This window comes from Mustela nivalis (genome assembly GCF_964662115.1).
Source record: "Mustela nivalis genome assembly, chromosome: 18".
Taxonomy (NCBI): Eukaryota; Metazoa; Chordata; class Mammalia; order Carnivora; family Mustelidae; genus Mustela; species Mustela nivalis.
This window is the reverse complement of record NC_139037.1, coordinates 56260230-56284011: the sequence shown is the minus strand read 5'-3', so window position 1 is coordinate 56284011 and position 23782 is coordinate 56260230. Positions and strand designations below refer to the sequence as shown.

The following is a 23782-nucleotide window of genomic DNA, read 5'->3' as shown; positions in this document are numbered from 1 at the left end:
CTTTCCAGAGGATGGGTGCTGCCTCTTGTCCCCTGCTGGACAGGCAGATGCCCCCAGCTCCTGCTTCACAAAGGGGTTGTGACATTTTGCTGCACTGACACCTCCCTCCTGTCCTTTGTAGGACCTTACCCATCCTTGAACACTGCGCCCACCCCCCCAGGCTGGGTGAGGGGCCTTCTAAGCTTTTTACCCTCCCCTAGCAAGCTCTTGCCACAGGGGCCTGACTTGTCCCCAGAATGTGCCCAGTGACCTCCCTCCTGTGTTGAGGGAAAGATGCGTACATATGTATGAGTGATGTCTCCCCCGCCCGCCCGCCCCCCCCCCCCGTCCCATCATCGAAGGATAATTTACATGTGATCAGATGTGGAGTCGAAGTGCATCTCGACATACGTGGCCGCCTGTGTCACCCACATGCCTGTCAAGATCCAGAATGTTCTCAGCATGGGCCAGAAGTCCCCTCACTGCCCTCCCCTGCCCACGGCTGCTCGATGGCTCTGGCCTGTGTCCCTCGAGATGGGTCCACGTGGCCTCTTCTCGAATTTTACACACTGCGGTGTGAGGTCCTTGGCGCTGAGCATCTCTGGCCTGGTGGCATGGCTTTCAGATTTAGCCGTGTCGTGGGCCTTCCCTTTGCTCACAGAGCAGGAATGCACAGGAAGGCTGTCACCTTCTTTCTCTCAGCAGAGAGAGACCCTACCCGCCTTCCCTCAGGAAGTCTCAGCCTCCGAATACCCCTCCTCTGGCTACCCTGCCTGGGCCCCCAGCACCCTGATCTGGGGACGCCGTCCCAGTTCACTGAGCAGCCCCTCCTCCCCCCTCTGTATCCTGCTTGGGATGTAGTAGGTCTCCTGTGAGCTCTTCGTCAGGCCTGGCTTTTTCCCTAGACTCTAAACTGCAGTAGGAGAGAAACAGTGTGCTCTGTGTTTTGAGCTCCTGGCATGCACTTGAGCCCCAAGGTTTGTTGACTGACTGACTGACTGAATGGTGGACGTATCACAGTGGTAGAGAAAGGGGAGGTCAGAGCCTGTGTTTGGGATCCAGCAGTGACCCACCTGCTTCCAAATCACCAGAGGTGTTTGTGCTCATCTCAGGGCCCCAGTTTGCTCAGAAGGCCACCTCTCAGAGTTGCAGGGCTCAGCCTGCAATCCCCTCCCCTGGGACGGGGAGCCATAGGTCTTCCAGCCACCCCAGATGCCCTTTCCATGCACATTGTCTATCCTGCCATCGCTGCCTCCCCACGGCCCTATCTGTGGTCCCCGTGTGCTCTCCAGCAGGAGTCGGAGCCTGTGGGGCACATTTGGACCATGGCCAACCCTTTGCGATTTCTCTTCCATGGTCCTGTCTCATTTAGACCTTTCTAAAGCAGGGGGGCATTATCTTCAGGGAAGCCACAAACTCATCCATCTTCCCTGCAAGGTGAAATTCCTCTCAGGGATGCTCCTGAGCTTGGGAAGGTCAGGAGGAGGCATCAGGCCAGGCTTCCTGGAGGAGGGGGTTTCTTGAGGACAGGCTTTGGGCTCAAGGCTATTCCCAGACCCCAGGAGAACTGCTTTAACACCCTCTTGGAGGGTGGAGGGATGCAGAGGGGAGAGATGCAGAATGGATGAACTGTTGGGGTCACGCGTGAGAGACGGTGATGTTGAGTGATCAGTCCCCCGGGATGGGGACAGTTCCCCAGGGAGAGGACCGGAGTTAATGGAGAATCAGCTCCACTGTGTATTGGTGAAACTTTTCGTGGCCAAAACAGGACGAGAAGAGGAGGGCTGGGATCAGGCACTGTCCCCGTCTCAGGAGCAAAGGGAGAGCTTCCAGAAAGGTCTTAGCTTAAATGGACTTGAGGGGGGCTTCCTGGGTCTGAGAAATAGGTAGGGGCAGAACCCAGACAGGAATAGGGTGAAGAGCCAGAGGAAGGGGAAGGATGGTGTCATGGATGGATGATAGAAGGAAGACGAGAGCTCCTAGCAGCCAGACCTTTAAAAAAATAAACTCTTACTGCACTCTTTGGCTCCCTAGTGCCCTCAGGTAGGTCTGCCCCTTCCCTCTTCTGACAAAACCCTGGTCTGCTGGCCTGAATTTCCCTGACCTTTTCCCCTTGCCTTCTTCGTGCCCCAGCTAGTTCCTGCCCCTGCACCTTTGCCCTTGCTGTGCCCTCCACCTCCCCAACTCCTTTCTGTTTCCAACAGGCCTCTGCTTACATCGCCCCTGCTCCAGGAAGCCTTCCTTGTCAACCCCGGCCCATTGCCTTCCCTTCACTGAGTTTGTTCCCGGGTTAGGATTCCTCCCCAGCACCTGACTGAGAATAAGCCTGTGATCAGGGTTTCTTGAACCAGTGAGGGCCAGGCGACCTTCCTGTGGGTCTTGGGACAAGCACATTGGATCTTCTTTTTAGGAGCTGAGCAGGCTCAGTCTCAGGAGAGGAAAGGAAAGGAGCCAAGGAAGATTCTAGAAGAGCAGGAGGGGGTGGTACTGGGTGGGGCTCAGGAGTCACCTTTTCTTGAAGGTCAGAAGGTGAGGAGCAGGGTGTAAAGGCAGAAGAAAGGTGGTACAGTTGGGAAGGACTTTGGGGGTGGGGGTCCATGCAGTGTGCGGCTGCTTGGGGACAGGAACAGAGGTGGCCGGGGTGGGGTGCGGGGTGCCCCACAGTACTGCCAGCTGGTGGCTGGGGGCAAGCCTTCCTGCTCGCCACTCATTACAGGAGAGTTACCTTTTACCGCAGACATTTCCCCAGAGATCTGCACACTTGTCGCCACATCGCGGCTTCGGGCCAAAGATTTCGGGGGATGTGGACCCAGTTAGGAGCTTTGCCCAGGTTGTCCGTGTAGCAACAAGCCTAACAAGCAGCACTGTGCCAGGCACCAGTCCAGGCCCCTTACCAGGACTGACTCATTGCACAGGAGAACCTGCAGAGGCAAGTGAGTGAGCATCCCCATTTTACAGATGAGAAAGTCAAGGCCCAGAGTGGTTAAGTGACTTGCCCAGTCACACAGCTGCTAACGGGCAGAGTGGGGATTCCCCCCCCCCCGCACGTGGTTTGCCCCCCCACCAGCTGCAGCACAGGTCTTTAGCCCTCAATCTTGCCACTTCCTAGTTACAGCCTCCCCCCACCCCCCACACCATGAGTAAGCCACAATCCCGGAAGCTGCCCTTCCCCCCCCACCACTACCCTCAGCCTTCCCCGGGTTTGCCCTGAGATCCAGCTTGGGCCTCAGCTCAGCCTTCGGGAGCCCGGGCTCAGCAGGGCTCCATTCCTCCCTCCTCTTTCTCTTTTTACCCTCTGTGGTGTCTTCATTAACATAAGCGAGGCAGCCGCCCAGCTTCCTCCAGACGGCGGATGTGTGTGTGAGCTTGCTTGTGAGCTCGTGTGAGTCAGCCGGGCCCTTGAGGGCTGGAGGGTCAGGACTGCAGGCAGCGCTGGCCTGGAGCCACCCATGGGGATGGGGAGCCAGAGCTCCCCACCCCCGGCCCCACCAGTTCTCCGAGCCTCAGTTTCCTCATCAGTCAGCAAGCCCTCCGGCTCGGTGACCTCACCATCAGCAGCAGCCCCACGTTCATGGCAGTGCCCGGTAGGCATGGTAGGTGTTTGGAAATGCTGGCTATTTCAGAGGGGAGCCCACACTGAGTAACGTGAAACACCCCCGGCCGCCTGGCGGTGCCCCCAAGGGAGTCAGGAAGAAAGGAGAAGGATGGTTGTTAGAGACCTCTGAAGGTTGGAACCGGAGATCCCTGGTCAGAGATGGGAAATACCTGGTGGGGGAGGGGGGGCCCTCTGTGGAGTTGGATTGAGCTCATGTGCGGTCAGGTGCCTCGTAAGCCCGTTGTAAGTTCTGCTCGCTGTTGCTGTCCCTGCGTTGGGCTGTGACTGTCACCAGCCAGCCTTTAGTCTGGGCCTGCTGGTGCAGGCAGCTTGGGACATGCCAGAGATCCAGTTTCTCAAACCTGAACTGGTTTCTGACAAGCGCCCTATTGAGGCCACTGCTGCTCGGCGGTGGGGGTGGGCGGGGTTGGGGGTGAGCTGGGGACGACCCGGGTTTGGGACATGGGGAACCACACACTTGAGCAGCATGGTGCCTGGCGGATATCAGACTGGACCGTGTTTGACTTGCTTCCAGGGCGCTTGCAAATGGGAGGGACATGCGGGGCCCCAAGGCTAAAATGGGATTCCTTAACTCTTAGCTTTTGGGGTTTTGAGGGCGGCTGTGTATGAATTATTACATGAGGAAGAAAGGCGTGTAAGTAATAACACTGCTTACTGGATCCTCTTGTCCCCGCCCCCCCTTCCTTCCCTCTCCACAGGAGACTCTGCGAGGAATTTGGGGTTTATCTGCTGCTCTTCTCCCTGTATACGTTTTTTGTCCCTTTGATCGCACAGACTATGTGGATTCCGCCACACCTTATTTTTATGTGTTCATTGATCTGAACCTCTTTCTCCACTTGGGAGTATGGTCTGCGTGCAATATCCTAGGAGTTTCAACCTGTATTAGTACAATGTAGCAATTTGCCAGTTCTGTGCATTAGGGACCACTCATTATAGGAAGTGTAGTTACCATATTATAATTATTTTTATTTTGTCTGCCCCCCCACTCCCCTACGTCTTACTTTTTAAATTGAACAGACGTCTTAGAGTTGGTTCCGTGTCTGTAGTCTAGAATCTCATTCTTTTAGCAGCTAGGAAGCCTTCCCTAAATTATTTAACCTCTGCTCTGAGGATGCCCTTTATAGTTAAGTTCCAGTTTTTGCTCTGAGCCTATAGGTATCTTTACATTGAAAGTGTGTCTCTTGGAGATACCATTGCAGTCCAACAATGTCCATTGGATGGTTGTAATGTTGAGACCAATGGTGTCCAGTAGAAATGAAATGCTAGCCACTTACACATTATTTTCTTGTATTTTAATTACTAAGTTATTTACTTGAGGGTGCTTGGGGGGGCAGGACAGAGAGAGAGAGACTCCTAAGCAGTTTCCACCCCCCATTGATCTCACGAGCCTGATATGGTGACCTAAGCCGAAATTAGGAGTTGGAGACTTAACCCACTGAGCCACCCAGGCGTGTTATTTTAAATTTTCTAGTAGCTGTGGTAGAAAGAGATGGAAAACTAAAGGGAGTATATTTTATATAATCTAATATATCCCAGATATTTTTATACGGACATGGGATCAATGTAGAAGTCACTGAGATATTTATAGTCTTTTTATTGCAGCAAAATACATGGAACATACAATTTACCATTTTAAGTATATTTTTTAAAGATTTTATTTATTTATGAGAGCAAGAGCGTACTTGTCGGGGATTGATCCCAGGACCCTGGGATCACAACCTGAGCTGAAGGCAGATGCTTAACCAGCTGAGCCACCCACGCACCCCCCCCATTTTAACTGTTTTTTTAAGTCTGCGGTTTAGTGGCATGTCTGTCTGTAGAGTTGTGAAACTGTCACCACTGTCCATTCCAGAACTTGTTCTTCGTTCCAAACAGAAGCTCTCTACCCATTAAATACGCCCTCTCCCCCCACCCGCTCGGAACCTCTGTTCTCCTTTCTGTCCCCATGAATTTGCCTTCCCTCAGCACCTGACAGAAGAGTAATCATATGGTAGTCCTCCTTCTGTGTCTGGCTTCTCTCACTCGGCATCATGTTCTCAAGGCTCGTCCGGGCTACAGCCTGGATCGGTGTTATTTCCCTTTTAAGGCTGAATAATAGTCCGTTGTCTGTATACACCCCATTTTTCCTCCGTTCATGCTTCAGTGGCCGTTTGGGTTGTGTCCAGCTATTGGCTGTGGCAAGTACTCTGCTGTGAACGTTGATGTACATCCGAGTCCCTGCTTTGGGTTCTTTTGGACATACACCTGGGCGTGGAACCGCTGCATCCTGTGGGAATTCTGTGTTGAACTTGGAAGTACTGCTGGTTTTCACAGTGGCTGCACCATTTCTTGTTCCCACCAGCAATGCACAAGGATTCCAATTTCTTTTTCTTTTTCTTTTCTTTTTTTTTAAAGTAGACTCCACACCCATTGTGGGGCTTGAACTCATGACCCTGTGGTCAGGAGTTGTGTACTGTACGGACTGAGCTGCCCAGGCGCCCCTCCAGTGTGTATTTTGCACATGGCGCCTCTGTGTTTGGACTAGGTACATGTCACGTGCTCAGCTGTCACGTGAACCTGCTCTGCTCGATAAGCCCCCTTCAGACCACTTCTGTTTATTGTCCTCATTGACGCAGCTGGATTTAAATATCCTGTCCTGCCGTTTGTTTTCTGTTTATTGCCTATGTGTTTTTTTTTTTTTTTTAAAGATTCTATTTATTTATTTGACAGACAGAAATCACAAGTAGGCAGAGAGGCAAGCAGAGAGAGAGAGGAGGAAGCAGGCTCCCTGCTGAGCAAAGAGCCCGATGCGGGACTCGATCCCAGGACCCCGAGATCATGACCTGAGCCGAAGGCAGCGGCTTAACCCACTGAGCCACCCAGGCGCCCCTTGCCTATGTGTTTTGGTGCCTTTTCTTCTCATCCCTTGCTGCTGTTAGATTAAATGAGTGTTTTAGTATCCCGTCTTTTCTCCATTATTAGCTGATTCATGCTACCTCTTTGTTGCTCTAGAGTGTTCATTATGTGCCTTGAACTACCATGTGGGCTTCAATTCTTACTAAGGTGGGAGCCATGGGAGGCTTTTGAGCTGGGGAGTGACCCGACCGAACATTTTTGTATCTACCTCTTCAGTCACTTGTGTTAAAGTGTTTCTACAGGCCAGATTCCTGGAAGAGGAATTGCTAAGGCAGGGGGAAGCGTGCATTTAGACTTGGGTGAGTCCTGCCAAATTGCATTCCAGAAAGGCTTTACCATTCGCACCCCTTGCAAACAGCAGCCAGGATTTACTGAGTGGCTGCTTGGTGCCAGGCCCATGCCAGGCCCATGCCGGGCCCTAGGGACACTGGTGAGAAATGGCCCAGGTCCTGCTGCTCACATTATTCTCAGTCCTCGAGTCCCAGGCCAGCTTCTAGAACTGCCTCTGAGCTCAAAGGAAGGAGAAGCTTTCACAGGAACCAAAAAAGGAGAGAGGCCTGAAGATATTCTAGATGGTGGAGGAGGTCTGGCACGTCCCAGGTGGCCTTCGATCTAGCTGGACCAGGAGACATCCTGTAGCGGTCTGGGGACTCCATGTGTGGGCTCCCCATCAGTGTGGGGGCATACTGGGGGTGCTACCGATGGGTAAAATAACAGTACCTCCCTTGTGGAGCTTCGTTCGGGAGGATTTCACAGGAGGGCAGAGAGTACACGCGTTGGTGTTTGACTAGCTTGTTACCAGAGTAGGGGAGAGATCAGCATCAGAACAGGCAGACCCAACAGGCTTGACACAAGTTTTGGACAATGTTTAAGGCCCATGTCAGATAAACCTGGGCTTGGGGTCCCAGCTTGTTCCTTCCTTGGGCAGGTTACTCCAGATCTCTGTTAAAAGAGGATAAAAGTAGGGGCGCCTGGGTGGCCCAGTCGGCAGGGCATGCCCTTCTTGACTTTGGCTCAAGTCGTGACCTTGGAGTTGTGAGTTCTAGGCCCGCATCAGGCTCCGCGCTATACTTGGAGACTGCCGGGGATTCTCTCTCTCCCTCTGCCCCTCCCCACTTGCTCTCTCTCTCTCACTCAGAAAAAAAAAAAGCTAGAAGTAAACGCTCCCTGCCTCCCAGGAGCGTGACGAGAGGGTCCTCAACACCAAGATGCTGTCAGCACAGAGCGCGGTTCCTGCCAGGGCCACAGTCAGGCTTGGTAAAGCTGAGCCCCTTTTACTCTTGCTTTCATCGGCGCTGTCACCATCATTCATTCAAGGCCTGTACGGCACCAGCCAGATCCTTCCTTGTCCCCCAGGACCGAGACCCCCAGGAAATGAGGCTGCTTGCCAGGGGTCAAGAGCATGGCAGAGCGGGAATTTGAAATTGGGTTTTCCGACCCAGAAACCATGGGCTGCCTCCTTCTGGGCCTTTGGGGAGCCTCCCCGGTTGGCACATGAAGATGCCTCCCCACTTAGGACGGCTGGCGAGCCATCCATGTGCCATACATGCGCCAACCCCAAGCTCAGTGACGCCCACGGCGGCACCCCAACAGCCCCCGGTGGGCAGCAGGACCTGACCCAAAGCCGGGCTGTTCCTGGTCCATCTTTGTCATACCGCTTGCGACTGCTCACACGTTTGGCTGCAAAAGGATCAGTGTTCGATCCCAGGGTGCCCCAGCGGAGCCGAGGGTGTTTGAGGAGAGATGCGTGTGCGCGCTATCCGCCTGCAGAGGCAGCCAAAAAGCTGCATTTCAGGGCACATCTCACCCCACGGGTTTGGAAGGAGCGATCGGGAGCCACCCAACCACGTGCGGGGGTCTCACAGTGCACGGAAAGCTCGGCGTCTTCAGGCCGTCTGCTGGATTATATTTACTACTTGCGTTCCTCTGCTCATTGCTAGATGATCTAATGAGCAGGCGTGTCAAGCCTTGACGGGGTCTGCAGGCTAGGAAGCAGGGTGGGCGGCACAAGTGGGTGGTGAGGCTTCTGGAAACCCGTTCTCCGAAAGCCTGCGGAGCCTGGAGTCTGTGTCGGGCTGCGGCTGGCGTTGGGGGAGGAAGGCAGGGTGGGGGATGGAGTGATGGGCCAGAGGATGGGAGCCTGCCCTTGAGGTCGATGCTCCCTGCGGGGCCAGATCTGTGGGAACTGGGCGAGAGAGGCCAAGTCCTGTAAATGTCAGGGGAGCGAGGATGAAGGGCAGGCACGCCAGGGCAGGGATCTTACTCCCTCTCCCCTTGGTTTCTGGCACTGTGTGTCCAGCCTGTACCCCTCTGCTGAAATCCCCGCCCTGGCTTGTTTACTAGGCACCCCAGATTTAATGTCCTCAGCACCAAACTCCCCACCTCCCACCCACCCCAAAACCAAAACTGAAACCAAGGCTGCTCCCTCTCGGCTGTCACCCATCTCTCAGTGGCAGCAGGAGGCTCCCAGTGGCCTTGGGCTCTGTACTTTGGCAGTATCTCTGAAACCTCTTCTCTCTCTCTTTTAAATTTAAATCTATTTTTTAAAAGATTTTATTTATTTATTTATTTGAGAGAGGGAGAGAGAGAATGCACGCAAGCAGGGAAAGCAGCAGAGGGAGAGGGAGAAGCAGGCTCCCCGCTGATCAGGGAGCCAGATCTGGGGCTCCATCCCAGGACCCTGGAATCATGACCTGAGCCGAAGGCAGACATTTAACCGACATAACCCCCCTGGTACCCCTAAATTTAATTTTTTTTTTTTTTATTCTAGGAAACAACACATAACATAAAACTCACCATCTTAAACCATTCAGTAGTGTTAAGTATATTCACGTTGTCGAATTGGTGGTTTCTTCTCCTGTCTTCTGTTCCTGGTCAGTCCCACAGCTTGGCCTGGGAGCTCTGCCTGCAGAATGTCTCTAGCATCTGGCCTTGTCTGCCCCCAGCCTGGTCCAGTCTCTGTCACCTCCCACCTGCACCACTGCCTCTCTTCCTCCTGGTGCTCCCACCACCCCAACACCACCACCCCCGCCCTTAGATGGCCAGAGTGACCCTGCTGTAACCTGAGACTGCTCACGTCCCTCCTGTGGCTCCCGTCACTCCCAGGGGAAGCCAGAGTCCTTACAGTGGCCCCGAGTTCCTCTGTCCGGTGCAGCAGCCACGGACCACATGTGCCCTTGAACACTAGCAGAGCCGAGTGTGAAATATACCCTAGATTTCAAAGTCTTAGCATGAAGTGGGTAGGGGGTATAAATGACCTCACTAATGTTTTTATATTGATGACACATGGAATGATCATGATTGTAAATTTCAGGTTACATAAACTATATTATTAAAATTAACATATTCAGGGGTGTCTGGGTGGCTCAGTCATTTGAGCCTCTGACTCTTGATTTCGGCTCAGGTCTGGATCTCAGGATGGTGAGATTGGGCCCTGTGTCAGGCCCTGTGCCGGGCAGCATGGAGCCTACTTAAGATTCTCTCCCTCCCCTGCCCCTTCTCCCCTAGTTAAATTAAATTAAATTAACATATTGAAACTCACATGCTCTTTTTGCTAGAAAATGATGTATATGACTTGCATCATATTTCTCTCGGGCAGCCCTGGTCTAGAAGGTTCCTCTCTAAAAGAGTCATTGGGTTAGCAAATGAATTAAGATCCATACAGCTTTTAGAGCATTGCCCAATATAGCCAACCCAGTGTGAGTACAGTGTCAGCCACTTTGTGATTACAGTAAGTTACGCTTAACATAAAATTTACCATTTTCACCTTTTTTAAGTATACAGTCCAGTGGCACTAAGCACCTTCACGGTGTTGTGCGATTATCATCCCTGTCCATTTCCAGAATGTTCTCATCACTCCAAACAGAAACTCTGTACCCATTACTCAGGAACTCCCCATTACCCCTCCCGCCAGCCCCTGGTAGCCTCTAATCTCCTTTCTGTCTCCATGAATTTGCCTTTTGTAGGCACCTCATTTAAGTGGAACCCTACAGTGTTTGTCCTTCTGTGTCTGGCTTATTTCACCTGGCCTCATGTTTTCAAGGTTCATCAGCATTGCATCCTGGATCAGAATTCCATTCTTTTTTGAGTCTTGAGTAGTATTCCATTGCATGGATCAAGCATGTTTTGTTCATCCATTCTTCTATGGATGGACACTAGGGTTGTTTCATACGCAAGTTTGGCTGTTGTTATACGCAGTCTGGTCCCTGGCTTACAATCTAACCTTGTCTTCCACTAACTACTCACCCTCGCTCACTCTGCTTCAGTGACATTGGCCTCCTTCCTCAAGTCAGGCAGTATGTCCTGACTTGTCCACCTCAGGGCCTTTGTACTTGCTCCTCACACATGCCTGCCTTCATCACCCTATTTAAAACTGTCCAAAGCCCTGGTCCTTCTGTCTCTCTGCTTTTCCTCCATAGCACTTAGCAACTTCTGACTTACCATCTATTTGATATTTTATTGTTTTATATATATCAATATTTGACAATATTTGTAAATGGTTTTAATAGAACTAATTTCGTACATAACATGGCATTCCTATTTTAACATTTATAGATATAATTTAGAGTGCATGTTGCATTTTTTTTTTTTTAAGATTTTATTTATTTGACAGACAGAGATCACAAGTAGGCAGAAAGGCAGACAAGAGACAGGGAAACAGGCTCCCCGCTGAGCAGAGAGCCCGACGTGGAGCTCGATGCCAGGACCCTGGGATCACGACCCAAGCCAAAACAGAGGCCTCAACCCACTGAGCCACCCAGGCACCCTACATTTTTATTTAATAGATAGAAATGAAATACATGGAAATTTAATTTGTAAATACGTGGTATGATAGGTTGCATTGTCCTTTTGTGTCTCTGCCCTAATGCCGGTCAAAAGCGTAAGCTTTGGGTAAACAGGGATTTTTGTTTTGTTCATGGCTGTCCTCCCCCTTCACTCGCCCCCCACAGTTTCTAGAACAGAGCCTGGCACGCATGCGTCTTCATCCTTAATTGCTGAATGGATGAATACTTAGTGAGCAAGGAACTTGGGAGGATGTGAATGAGCTGAAGGAAAATGTACTGGGGTGGGGGTGATGGGGGGGAGTTGAGAACAGTTGAGAAAAGGCCCTGAGGCTTTTAGCTGGTCCGGTTCAGGCTCTGGGTTGGGGGTGAGAGGCATTAGGAGCAGGCTGGCAGAGTAGGGAGGGTGAGTGCTTGGGGTTGGATCTTGACCCACAACCTGGTCCCCTCACCCATTTGCTGGGTGACCTCAAGTCAGTGACATGCCCTCTCAGCCTTGTTGCCTCATCTGGAAAAAGGGAAAATAAGAAGTGTTTGTTCATTTATTCAACAGGTATTCCCTACACACCTCCTGTGTGCCAGGCACTGTCCTTGGCATCACTGAGGTGCTTCTATTCTAGGCTCCCACTTCTTGGGGGCCTGCACTTCCGGTTGTTGGGTTAGCGGCTATAGGTGTCAGCTTTCCTCATCTGTGGGATAAAGGGAGCTACTGTGCAGGGTTTCGGGGTGGCCCGGCACCTCGGGAATAGTCCTTATGGTTTATAAATTGGGACTCTCATCCTTGATTTGGTGTCAGGCTGGGATAGAGGCTGATCCTTGACCGTGGAGCTGGCATTTCTTTTCCAAATACGAACTTGACGTGGCTGAGAGCATTTTGGGGACATAAACTCTTGGGCCCTGGGTGCGGCCCTGAACTTTTGCTCTAGTCTCTTCTGAGTTGGGCACACCTCAAGGCACGTAGAGACTCAGTTTCCCCTCTCCTTGCTTCCCTTTCTGGAACTTCTGCAAGAGGTTCCTTATTCGAGCAGGCTGCCAGGTTGACCAGCCTTTGTTAGGTGGGTGTGTGAGTTAGTGGGGGTCCTGCTAGCTGCTGTGACAACTAGCCCTTATTTGCGTGAAAGTTTTCTTCTTGCACGTTAAAGACCAGTGAGGGTGTTTCTGGTCGGCCAGCCTCTTGTGAGGCACTGAGGAATCAGATGCCTTCCCTCTTGTGATTCTGCCATCCCCTGAGTCTGTGGGGTGCACCGTGGATAAAGAAGTATGGCGGAATAGATCATGTGCCAGACCTGGAAAGAGCCCATGTTGCTTCCGCCTGTTTTCCTGTGGGCGGAGTGTAATCATGTGACCACACCCAGCTACAAGGGATGCTGGGAAAGGTAGTCCCACAGTGCATCTAGGAGGAAAACCTGGTTTTGGGGGAACATGCAATAGCCTTCACCCAGTTGATGTGTTTTTGTTGATGCTAGCATAGCCAGTGGACTGGATGGGAAGGACTCAGTACTAGCAGATGAGGCATCTGGATTAGCTGTTTGACTTGAACTGTATGGGCAACTTCTGGGCTCCTGAGAGGACTACCTCGATGCCCCATGGGTCCCAACCCCAGTTTGAGAGCATTTAGAACAAAATCCACAGGCCCTCCCATGCCTCTTCCCCTCCCCAACTCCCTCTCTAACATCATTACTGATGCCCTGTCCTCACCACACAGTGATCTTGTTGGGCACTGTCCTGCCTCAGGGCCTTTGCACCATTCCCTCAGCCCTCCGAGGTGCTTTGCCCCATGTATTTGCATGGCTCTCTCCTTACTTCATTCCAGTCTCTGCTTCAGTGTCACTTCTGTCCAGGACCTTGTTTTAAAATAGAAACCTCCCCTTCCCCATCATTCCCTCTTCCTGTATCATGATCGCCTCCTAGCCATTTACCACCAGCAGAGATTAGGTTATAGATTAGTTTGTTTACGAAGGTATGGTGCTCCTCTTTACTGGATGGGTCTCCCAGGGCACAGTGGGTGCTCACTAAGTATGTGTTGTGGAGGGAATGAGTCAAAGGTGTTTTCCCCAAAGTGGGAAAGCGCAAGTATTGCGCTGGGAGGACAAAGTGCGGGGGAGGGGGGGCGTTGGGGAGGAGAGAAACTGGAGCCAGGAAAACCCTTCCCAGTAGCTCTGGGAAAAAGAACTGCTTACAAGTAATGTGGTTGTTCCTTCCTCCCTGCTTGATACCAGACCTAAACCTTACCTCTTACCAACTTAACCTCCTGAGGCCCCAGAAAGAGCAGGTGGTGGTAGATGGGGAGTGGGGAGAGCGGGGGTTCCCTCTGATCTTGTCCCTCGAGTCTGGTTTCCTGTGTGTGTGTGTTTACTTTCTAGCGAAGTATGAAAGTGTCCGTGTTTTGTTTTGTTGCTGTATAAAGGCGTTTGTGCTTCTGAAATCAGCATTTTGCACTTAGGAAATTCTACAAACCCTGCACATTTCACATTCCTTTGTGGTTTCTATGTCGTCTTGCCCATTTTGGGCTCGGGTTGGGGGGGGGGGGGGAGGAGAATATGAAGCCAAAACTTGGTGCCCACCGTCGTGGTGCCTCCATCCAGCTGTGGGTATGGAATGAAAGCAACCCAGGATGGCTCCAGGGGTGGGGGGACAGGGAGCTCTGCGTCATGTATGGGGGTCCCAGGAGATACAACTGGGACTGGAGGTGGGAGTCCTGGTTCTGCCATTCTTAACCAGGCCTGTTGGGGGGTTGGGGGCCATGGTGATGGGAGATCCCCCGAGTGAGTGAATGGGTTGGGGTGGTGAGAGGTTCACGTGACCAGTTTCTCTCTCTCTCTTTTTTTTCTCCCCTTGCTTAAAATTTTAAACAGCTTTATTGAGACATAATTCACATACTATAAAACTCATGCACTTAAAGTTGTACCATCCACTGGCTAGGATATTCACCACTCTCCGGTTTCTGGAACGTTCTCCTCACCCCAAAAGGAAATCCTATAGTCATGAAGTCATGACTCCCTCTTTGTCCCCACTCCAGTCCCATTCACCCCCCTAATCTGTTTTCTGTCTCTGTGGATTTGCCTTTCTGGAGATTTCATGTAAAGCTTACATTTCGTGGAACACCATGCTATGTGGCCTTTTGTGCACCTGGCTTCTTTCACTCAGTGGAACGTTCTTAAGGTCCGTCTATACGGTTGCCTCTCATCCCTAGTTCATTCCCATTGTTGTTGTTTTTCTCTTTTCATTTTCTTCTTCACAGTTAAGCTATCTGCTTGCCATAAATGTCTCCTTTTTTTTTTTTTCTCAAGTGGACAGCTCAGTGGTTTTTAGTATATTCACAGAGTTGTGCAACTGTGACCACAATCTAGTTCTAGAACATTTTCATCACCCAGGAGGAAACTCTGTACCTAATTTCTTCCCCTACCCCCCACCCCTCAGCCCTGGGCAGCCAGTAATCTACTTTCCATCTCTGCAGATCTGCCTGCCCTGGTCATTTCCTATACACGGGATCCTACACTATGTGGCCTTTTGTGTCTGGCTGCTTTCCCTTGGCATGACGTGCTCAGGTTCACTCGTGTTGTGAGCGTGTGTCAGGGCCTCTCTCCTGTTTATGGCTGAATAACATTCCGTAGTATGGACCTACCACATTGCGTCTCTCCATTCATCAGTCGATGGACATTTGGATTGTTTTCCAGTTTGTTGTTGCTTATGAATAAAGCTTCTTGGTGGCCATTTCTTCTGCCGAAGTGGGGGTTGGTATTGCCCGGGGCTTCCTGCCCAGGCCTGTCCTTGCTTTGTTCTCACAGGCGCTCAGGCCTCCTCCTCCCCCTCCTCCCTCGCCCTCCTCCTTCTTCTTCTCCTTTCTCTTCCTCCAGTTCTTTTTGTATTGTATTTCCCTCTCCCCCAGAGGGAGCCAAGGGAGTATGAATCTGGAAATCGCTCCTGGGGGGCCCTGGGTGGGCCCATGGGTTGTTTCTGCTCTCCCTGGAGGGAGGCCTTGGCCCCAGCCTGGTGCCCGCTGCCCACCCCAAGGGAGGGAGCAGAAGGGACAACCTGATCCTTCTAATCCAGCCCCAGGGGGGATGTATGGGGACACAGCCACACTTAGGAAACAGCTTTTCTTGAGGGCTTTTTAAAAATGTATGTGTTTATTATGTATTTTTGGGAGCGGTGGGTATACATGCTCAAGTACAAAACTCGAATGGTCTCAAAGATTTCTCGTGAAAAGTCTCCCTCTCTCCCTCTGAGCTATCCTCTTCCTGGAGGTAAAATGGTTATAGTTTTTAGTCTTTCCTAAGAGATGTTCCATGCATGTGTGAGCATTGCACACAGGCATGTGGACATACACACTCACACACACACATACATACACACACACACACACACACACACACACTTTTTTTTAAGGCACTAATAACAGGGTATTCAAACACTGCTCTGCTCTTTTCTTTTAATAACATATTCTGGGGGCGCCTGGGTGGCTCAGTGGGTGGCTCATGGTCATGATCTCAGGGTCCTGGGATCAAGCCCTGCATCAGGCTCTCTGCTCAGCAGGGAGCCTGCTTCCTCCTTTCTCTCTCTCTCTGCCTGCCTTTCTGCCTACTTGTGATCTCTGTCTGTCAAATAAATAAATAAAATCTTTAAAAAATATATATATATCCTGGAGGTTCTACCTTATTGACTTCAGGGCCTGTCACAGCTGCATAGTATCCCATTGGAGAGCCCTAACTTACTGAACCAGTGTCCATTTGCTGGACACTTAGGTTAGCTACAGTCTCTTACGAACAAGGCGACTGTGAGTAATTGTACAGCATTGATTTGCGTGAATGCGAGTAGAGCTGTTAAGTTAAAATCCCAGAGCTAGAATCGCTGGGAGCAAATTAAAAAAAACCAAAATGATGAAAATTTCCAGATGTACCGGAAAGTGGAGACAGCAGCATAATGAACTCCTGTTACTTATATCCCCAAATTCCACATACATCCAGATTTGGCCATGCTGGCTTTATTGATCTCTGTTTTGTTGTTGTTGAAGGATTTTAAAGGATTTTAAATCCCAGGTCAATGCTACAGACTTTAGTATATGTTTAAAGAACAATAAGCATTTTCTACCGTGACCACCATGACATTACCAAATCTGAGAAAATTAAAATCGTTTGGTATCATCAAGGGATGTGCTTTCTTTTGTTTTGTTTTACTTTTTACATTTTGTTAATGGAGATGTAATTTGCATGCCATAAAATTCATCCTTTTGAGGTAGACAGTTTAATGGGGTTTTTTTAGTATAGTCACAGGGTTGTGCGGCCATTACCACATCGAATTCTGGAGTATTCCATCACCCCAGAGAGAAACCCACGCTCTCGGATGGTGCCCTCATTTCCCCAAATCCTGCCTTTCCCCTGGGAGTTGCTGGCAGCCACGAATCTGCTTTCCATTTCTGTAGATTTGCCTCTGTCCTGGAGATTTCATGTAAGTGGATTCCTGCAACGTGCGGTCTTTCTAGCCCAGCCTTCCTCGCTCAGCGTGGTGTTTCTGGGTTCTCCCGCTCTGTAGCGGTGGATCAGTACTTGCCTGCCTTTTCCTGGCTGAATAATATTCCACTGTGGATTTGCAGCCTATGGCTTCCCCACCCAGTGGTCAAGGAGCGCGTGTGCTGTTTCTGCTTTCTGGCTGTTGCGGGTCGTGCCACTGTGAATGTTCTCATACCAGCGCACGTGTGGACCTGCGTTTTCCCTCTTGAGTGGATGTGTACGCCTGCCAGCGGAATTGCTGGATCATACGCCGAGTCTCTGTTGACTTCTTGAGCAACCACCCACCCACCAGATGTTTTCTCCAGCGGCTGCACCATTTTCCATTTTTCCATCAATAAGTCACGAGGACTCTAATTTTTTCATCTTTTTTATTATAATCATCCCAGTGGGTGTGAAGTGGTGGCTCATTATGGTTTTGATTTGGGAGGCCCTGACGGCGGATAATGTAGGGCGCCTTTTCATGGGGGGGGGGCATGTGTGTCATGAATTCTGATCAGTTTCCAATCTGGCCCTGGTCTCTCAGCCTCACAGTGCCTGGTCTTGAGGAACTAGTCTTCTGATACAGAAATCCCCAATCCCTCTTGCCTGTTATTCAGGGGATGAAATCTGGATCTCTTGGAGATCCTCAATCACGCCCTCCCCTGGGGCGGACTGCAGGATCCAGTGAAGGCACTTGATGGAGTCAGACTGCCCTGGGGCGGCTGGGAGGACCAGCTCAGCTCCACACCTTCTCTTACTTGCTGAGTGACCTGGAGTCAGTGTCTTCACCGCTCTGATTGTCCATTTGAGGTGCACTTTTCCCCTTTATCATTGTTTACAATTCATATCCCAACGTGGGAGTAATATGTATCCCTTTGTTTACTTCTACAGTTTTTTACAGAGTGGCTCCAATGTGCCAGGCAGGTGCTGCCATGAACTAGACGAAGCTCCCTGCCTTTGGGGAGCTGGCCTGTTGGGAGGGTGGGGAGACCCACTCTAGGACCCCTCAGAAGGTGCTGAGTGCTGTGGGGAAAAAACAAAACAGGGAAAGTGGGAGGAGAGGGCTGGTGGTGTGAGTGGCCATTTTAACTAGCCCTCCCTGGAAAGCTCTCATTGGAGCAAAGACCTGAAAGCCAGGGGCCCAGGGCTGTTGTGGTCTTCAGGAAGGGTGTTCCCAGCAACAAGAATAGCAAGTGCAAAGGCCCTGAGACAGAGAATTGAAGACATTTGCCCCAGGTCACAGCAAGTAAGCGATGGAGCCAGGATTGAAACCAGACAGACCAGTCAGAGTCTGGGTTGTTTTTTTGTTGGTTTTTTTTTTCCCCCATGAACTTTATGGAGATATAATTTATATACAATGTGATACATCCATTTTGAGAGTACTATTGGCTGCATTTTGACAAATGGTACCATCCTATAAACCACCTTCAAAGTCAGGACACAACATTTGCCTTTCCCAAAGAGTCCCTCCTGCCTTTTCTCAGTCACTGCTCCCCGCCTCCTGAGCTCAGAGAGTGAAATCTGCTTTCTGTGACAACAGATTTGATTTTCTTTTCCTAGAATTTGATATAAATGGATTCACACAGCATGGACTCTTCCATCTTCTGGCTTCTGCCACTCAGTAGAGTGATTCTGAGTTTCATCTGTGATGGCTTTGTCAGTCGTTGGCTCCCGTTCGTGGCTGAGCAGATTCCCATCATGTGGGTAGATCATGATTTGTTTATCTGCTCACCTTTTGGTGGACCTTTGGGTTGTTTCCAGCATTTGGCCCTGACCAGGGTGGCTGCCGTGAACTTCCATGTGGTAACCTCTGTGTGGACACATGCTATCATTTCTTTTGGGTAAATACCTCAGTGTAGGACTAAGGCAGATAAGGATGTATTTCATGGGAGTTGAAACTGCCCCTGCTGTTTTTCAAAGAGGCTGTGATGGTTTGAGTCACCCCCAGCAAGGCTGAAGAGTTCCAGTGGCTCTGTCCACGTTGTTAGCCACTGCATGCTGGCGTCCATCCGTTTCATTTTAGACATTCTGTGGGGTACCTAGTGCTGTCTCATTATGGTCACAGTTTAAATCTGCCTGCTGACTACAGAGGTTGAACGTCTCTGTTGGCTTCTGTGCCCCTTGTTGATCTTATTTCGTTCTGAAATCGGGTTGTTTGTCATCTTTTTTATCAGGTGGTTGGTTTCTTCGTGTCACTGCACCCCTGTCCTTTGTCTGAAGGGGTCATTCAGGTGCCACTCGCTTCTCGTTCTAGGGCTGATATTCCAGTTTTTCAAGAAGAGCTGGAAACCTGGGTGTCTCTTACAGAACATGTCTCTGGCTTTCTAAAATTTGGCCACAGAGGGACTCTGTGTAAACCAGATCTGTATCTGGGGCTTCTCAGAGTGTCCTGTCAGAGTGACACAGTTGAATGGGGTTTGGTCCAGGCTTTGCAGGAGCACCCATGTCCGAGGACACAGGGCCCTATCTCATGGTCCACAGTGCTGTCGCCAAGCTCCCTAGCACCAGACAGGAGCCAGCCCCCCGGTAGGTGTCCATGGACAGAGAGATAAGGGAGAAGCAAAGGAGGCATCCATTTTCGTGGTCTTAGTTCACTCATGGTGGTAACAACGTTGAGCATTTGATGTCTTTGGTGTGTGGACTCATGAAATCCTAAAACAGTCCATACACAGGATACACAGGGGTGATGGTGAGACTGTTTAAGCCCCGTTGGAATGTAGATTGGCAGTAAAATACCACTATGCATGTTCGTGCAGAACACTACTGGCCCGTGAGGTCCGTTTTATAGATGCAGAAGAGGGGGCACAGAGAGGGGGAGTCACTGACTCGAGGTTGCACAGCCTAGAAGGACAGAGCCAGGGGCAGATCTAAGCAGTGTGGCCCCAGAGCCGGCTGGACTTCCTATTTTGAAAAAAATTTCAAATCTCTGGACAAGTTTTAAGAATAACAAACACAGGGGCACCTGGTGGCTCAGTGGGTTAAAGCCTCTGCCTTTGGCTCAGGTCATGATCTCAGGGCTCGCCCCTCATCCGGCTCTCTGCTCAGCAGGCAGCCTGCTTCCTCCTCTCTCTCTGCCTGCCTCTCTGCCTACTTACGATCTCTGTCTGTCAAATAAATAAATAAAATCTTAAATTAAAAAAAAAAAAACGCAGAGAAATTTTTCTCCAGATTCACGGGCGTGTAGCATTATATCATGTTTCCTTCCTCACCCTCCTCTTCTTTTGCTCTGCAGGCCAGGGGCACAAAAGTTATTTTGCCCATGAGTCTCAGTGCTCTCATCTGAAAAATGGGCCAGTCCGACCAGAACTGCACACATACACACACAACACACATACGCTCTTCTTTCTTTTCCTAAGCCGGTAAGAGATTAGGAACAGGACTGCGTGCTTTTTTGGCCCTGGACACTTTGATGTGTGTTTCAGAAGACGGAGGATATTCTCCTACGTAAGCCCAGGATACTGATCAGGTGCTCCTGGTTGAGCATTGACCCAGCACTCTTTATCTGGTCTACAAGTCTTTGTATTCTGGTTTTGTCAGTTGTCCTAGTAACTCCCCGAAGAGCTGGATCTCCCCCCTTCCAACCACCCACAGGATGCTGTTTGGAATCACACAGTGCATTTTAGCTTATCTTATCTCTTTCCCTTCAGTTGGGAGGCTCTTTTCAGCTTTTCTTTGTTTTCTGTGACATTGCCTTTTGGAAGGATCCAGAACAGTTGTCTTGCCTTCTGGTTCCTCCTCGTGAGATTCAGACACTCAGGTTACAGATCCCTGCTTGGGATGGTCAGAACCTGCTCTCTTGACCACCCTGAGGTTCTTCCTGTCAAAGGGACACTTGGCTGGCCTGAGCTCATCTTGGTCCCATCCCAGCAGCTGGCATGTTTCGGGGACGATCTGTGGGACTTACAACGCGTGTGTCTGGGGGGCATGCGGTTTCGATAAAAAGTGAAAGCAAAACACAGTTTCTCAACAGAAAAAAAAAGCCAGTACAAGATCATTAGAAGGAACAAAGGAGCAGGGAGATGACATTGGAATATACAAGTTCTAGAAATGCTGAGAACACAAAAGTGACTTGTAATTCTGTCACTTGGAGTAGCATAGCCTCGTTAGTGTAAGTTTTGGCATAATTCCTCCCAATCGATCTGCTTTATCCCCCTTGCCCTCGGGGCACTCATTCTTACACAGTTGAGTAGAGTGAAGTATGTGTTGAGAGCTAAAGAGAGGAGGAACATTCGGGAGGTCGAGCTCAGTCTAGGGGCATTTTGGGAACTGGCCAGGCGGACACATCACGGGTCAGGGATGCCTGCTGAGAGCTTGTGCCCCTGGAGCTGGGGTTTCCACCCCACTATGTGGACACCAGTGTTTCCCACTGTCCTTGGGAGGAGATCAGACCTCGGTGAGTAGGGCTGGATCCCCAGAGCCCCTCAAGGTGGCTCCGAACCCAAAACCTAGGGGCGGCTCAGTCGAGCACAAACCAGGCAGAAACGCATTGCATCTAAGATTGGTCCCCACCCCCTACCCGGAGTTGTATTTTTCGAAGCCTGAGCCTGGGGATTTGGGAACAATAGCTGCTGTGATAATAGTGCACGCTTCTCCAGCACGTCCTCTGAGCTGCAGGTCGTGTACTCTGTACATATTGATTTGTTTAAGCCTCACACCCATATTGTGGGAGTGTTACAGTTCCCGTAGACTCAAAGTAGAACAGAGGTGCAGAGAGAAGTAACTTGCCCAAGGTCAGACAGATCCTTGAATAGCAGAGGGGGATCTCAGCCCACGGAGTCTGGGAGTGTGTGGTGCTTTCTGGCCACATCTGAAGCAGCAGTTTGCCTATTTATTTAACTCAGGCCTCCATGAGCCCATGTGGTGCTTTTGTGGAACTAAAAACAGATGCCCCTTTCTCATGACCCTTTTCTGCCATCTGCCAGAAAATTGTGGTCATATGTATACACAAATCTACAGTGTCCTGAGATGGGACTGCTTCCCTGAGGGGTGGGAGTGGAAGGGCCAAGGGGATTGTGCAGTGTACAACCTGCACAACTGTGCACAGTTACCCAATATTTAGCAAATATTTCTCAAGTGTCTACTTCAGAGATCTATAGTAAACAAGATAAGCCAGTAAAATATTTACTATGTCAGATGTCAGTAAGTGTTCTTAACAAAGATAAAGCAGGATAAGAGGGCTCATGGTGCAGGGGGTTGGGCTGCACTTTTAAATAGAGTGGTCAGGGAAGGTGAGGTCACTGAGGCTGATGTTTATGTAGAGAACTGAGGGAGGTTAGGGGATAGGCTGTGTAAGGTTTGGGGGGAGAGCAGTCCAGGGAGAGGGAAGAGCCAGTGCAAAGGCCCTGAGACAGGTCGGTGCCTGGTGAGTTTGAAGAATATTGAGGAGGCCCATGTGGTGGGAGCTGGGCAAACCAAGGGGAGAGAGCAGGTTATGAGGGCAGAAGGTACCATGGCACATCTAATGGGGCCTTATGGGTCCCAGAGAGGACTTTGTTTTTGCTGTGAGTGAGACAGGAACCTAAGGGTTCTCAGCCAATAAGGCACATTAGCCGACTCAGGTTCTAACCAGATGCTGGTGGGGTGGGGACAGAGAGACCAGTGGGGAGAACATCCAAGAAATTCAGGCGTAATACGAATTTTGAGTGAATTTACGGATGCTTTCAGCGAAGCAGAAGGAGGCATTTGCTGTAGCAGAGGCTCAAAGGAGAGTTTCGGAAGGTCTCTCCCAGGCATCACAACCCCCCCCCCCCCCGTGCTGGTTCCTCCTTGCTTCCCTCTGGGCACAGAGTGGGGTCTTGGAAGGAACCAGCCATGAGAGAGCTGGGAGCCCAGCTTCCAAGCAGACCTGTTCCATGACCAGGGGCATGCTCAGTTTTCACTGTGTAACATAGGATAAACAGGGGACTTGAGGTGGTCAGTAAGTATTTGCTACTTTGCCTTCTTTGAATTGTGAAATAAAGGGTCCACGAATACTATCATACATGTTACTTTTTCTTTTTCTTTTCTTTTCCTTCTTTCTTTCTTTATTTTATTTTTTTATTTTTTGAGAGAGAGAAAGAGACCTGACTGCACGGAGGAGGGGGAGGAGAAGCAGAGGGAGAAAGAGAAGATCTTAAGTAGGCTTCATGCCCAGGGCAGAGCCTGATGCAGGGGTTGATCCCATGACCCTGAGAGTCAAAATCCAGTCATGTAGCTGACTGAGTCACGCAGGTACCCCTACTTTTTCTTTTTTTTATATTGAGGCTTATTTGACACATGAAATATTAGTTTCAGATGTGCAAGGTATTGATTCGTTATTTCTGTGTACTGAAAAATGAGCACCTCTGTATATCTAGTGGACATTCGTCACCATACAGAAATAAGTTTTTTTTCTTGTGATGAGAACTTTTTAGATTTTACTGTCTTAGCGACTTGCAAATATTCAGTATATTATTACCTGTAGTTACTGTCCTGTGTGTTATATCCCTGTGAATTATTTTAGAACTGGAAATTTGTACCTCTTGACCCCCTTCACCCATTTTGCCCACCCTTACCCCATAGATACTTCTTTTATTTTTGTAATTTCTTTAAATATTTTATTCATTTGAGAGAGAGAGAGCGAGCACATGCAAGCAAGAGAGCACAGCAGTGGGGAGCAGCAGGCAGAGGGAGAAGCAGGCTCCCCACTGAGCCGGGAGCCCAATGTGGGGCTTGATCCCAGGGCCATGGGATCATGACCTGAGCCAAAGGCAGACACTTAACTGACTGAGCCACCCAGGCACACTTCCCCATAGATACTTAAGGAAAAAAACCAACAGCTTTGTTGAGATAAAATTTTCATGCCATACAACTCATCCATGTTTTTTCATACATGGTTTTCATCCATGGTTTTTCATACATTTGCAGGGTTGTGTAACCATCCCTAGTGTCAATTTTAGAACATTTTCCTCTTGAAAAAGAAGCCCTGAGCCCCTTGGTTGTCCTCTCATCCCTCCCGTCTGCCCGACGCCTGGCAACCGCTGATCTAGTTTCTGTCCCTGTGG

At 50.1% G+C, this 23782-nt stretch overlaps 1 protein-coding gene and 1 long non-coding RNA gene across 5 annotated transcripts in view; one reads left to right on the top strand and one right to left on the bottom strand.

Moving 5' to 3' along the window:
- The window catches only part of BICRA (BRD4 interacting chromatin remodeling complex associated protein), a 76211-nt gene that overhangs the window by 8803 nt on the left and 43626 nt on the right, over positions 1–23782 (top strand). The gene's annotated exons all lie outside the window — the stretch shown is intronic.
- LOC309852278 lies at positions 4497–10717 on the bottom strand. 2 transcript variants are annotated; one of them, XR_014305150.1, is made up of 3 exons: positions 9287–10717; positions 6469–8675; positions 4497–6255 (listed from the first exon to the last, which is right to left on the bottom strand). It is a non-coding gene; the product is annotated as an uncharacterized lncRNA (long non-coding RNA). The 2 variants fall into 2 exon arrangements; XR_014305151.1 differs by having other exon boundaries at positions 6469–8571.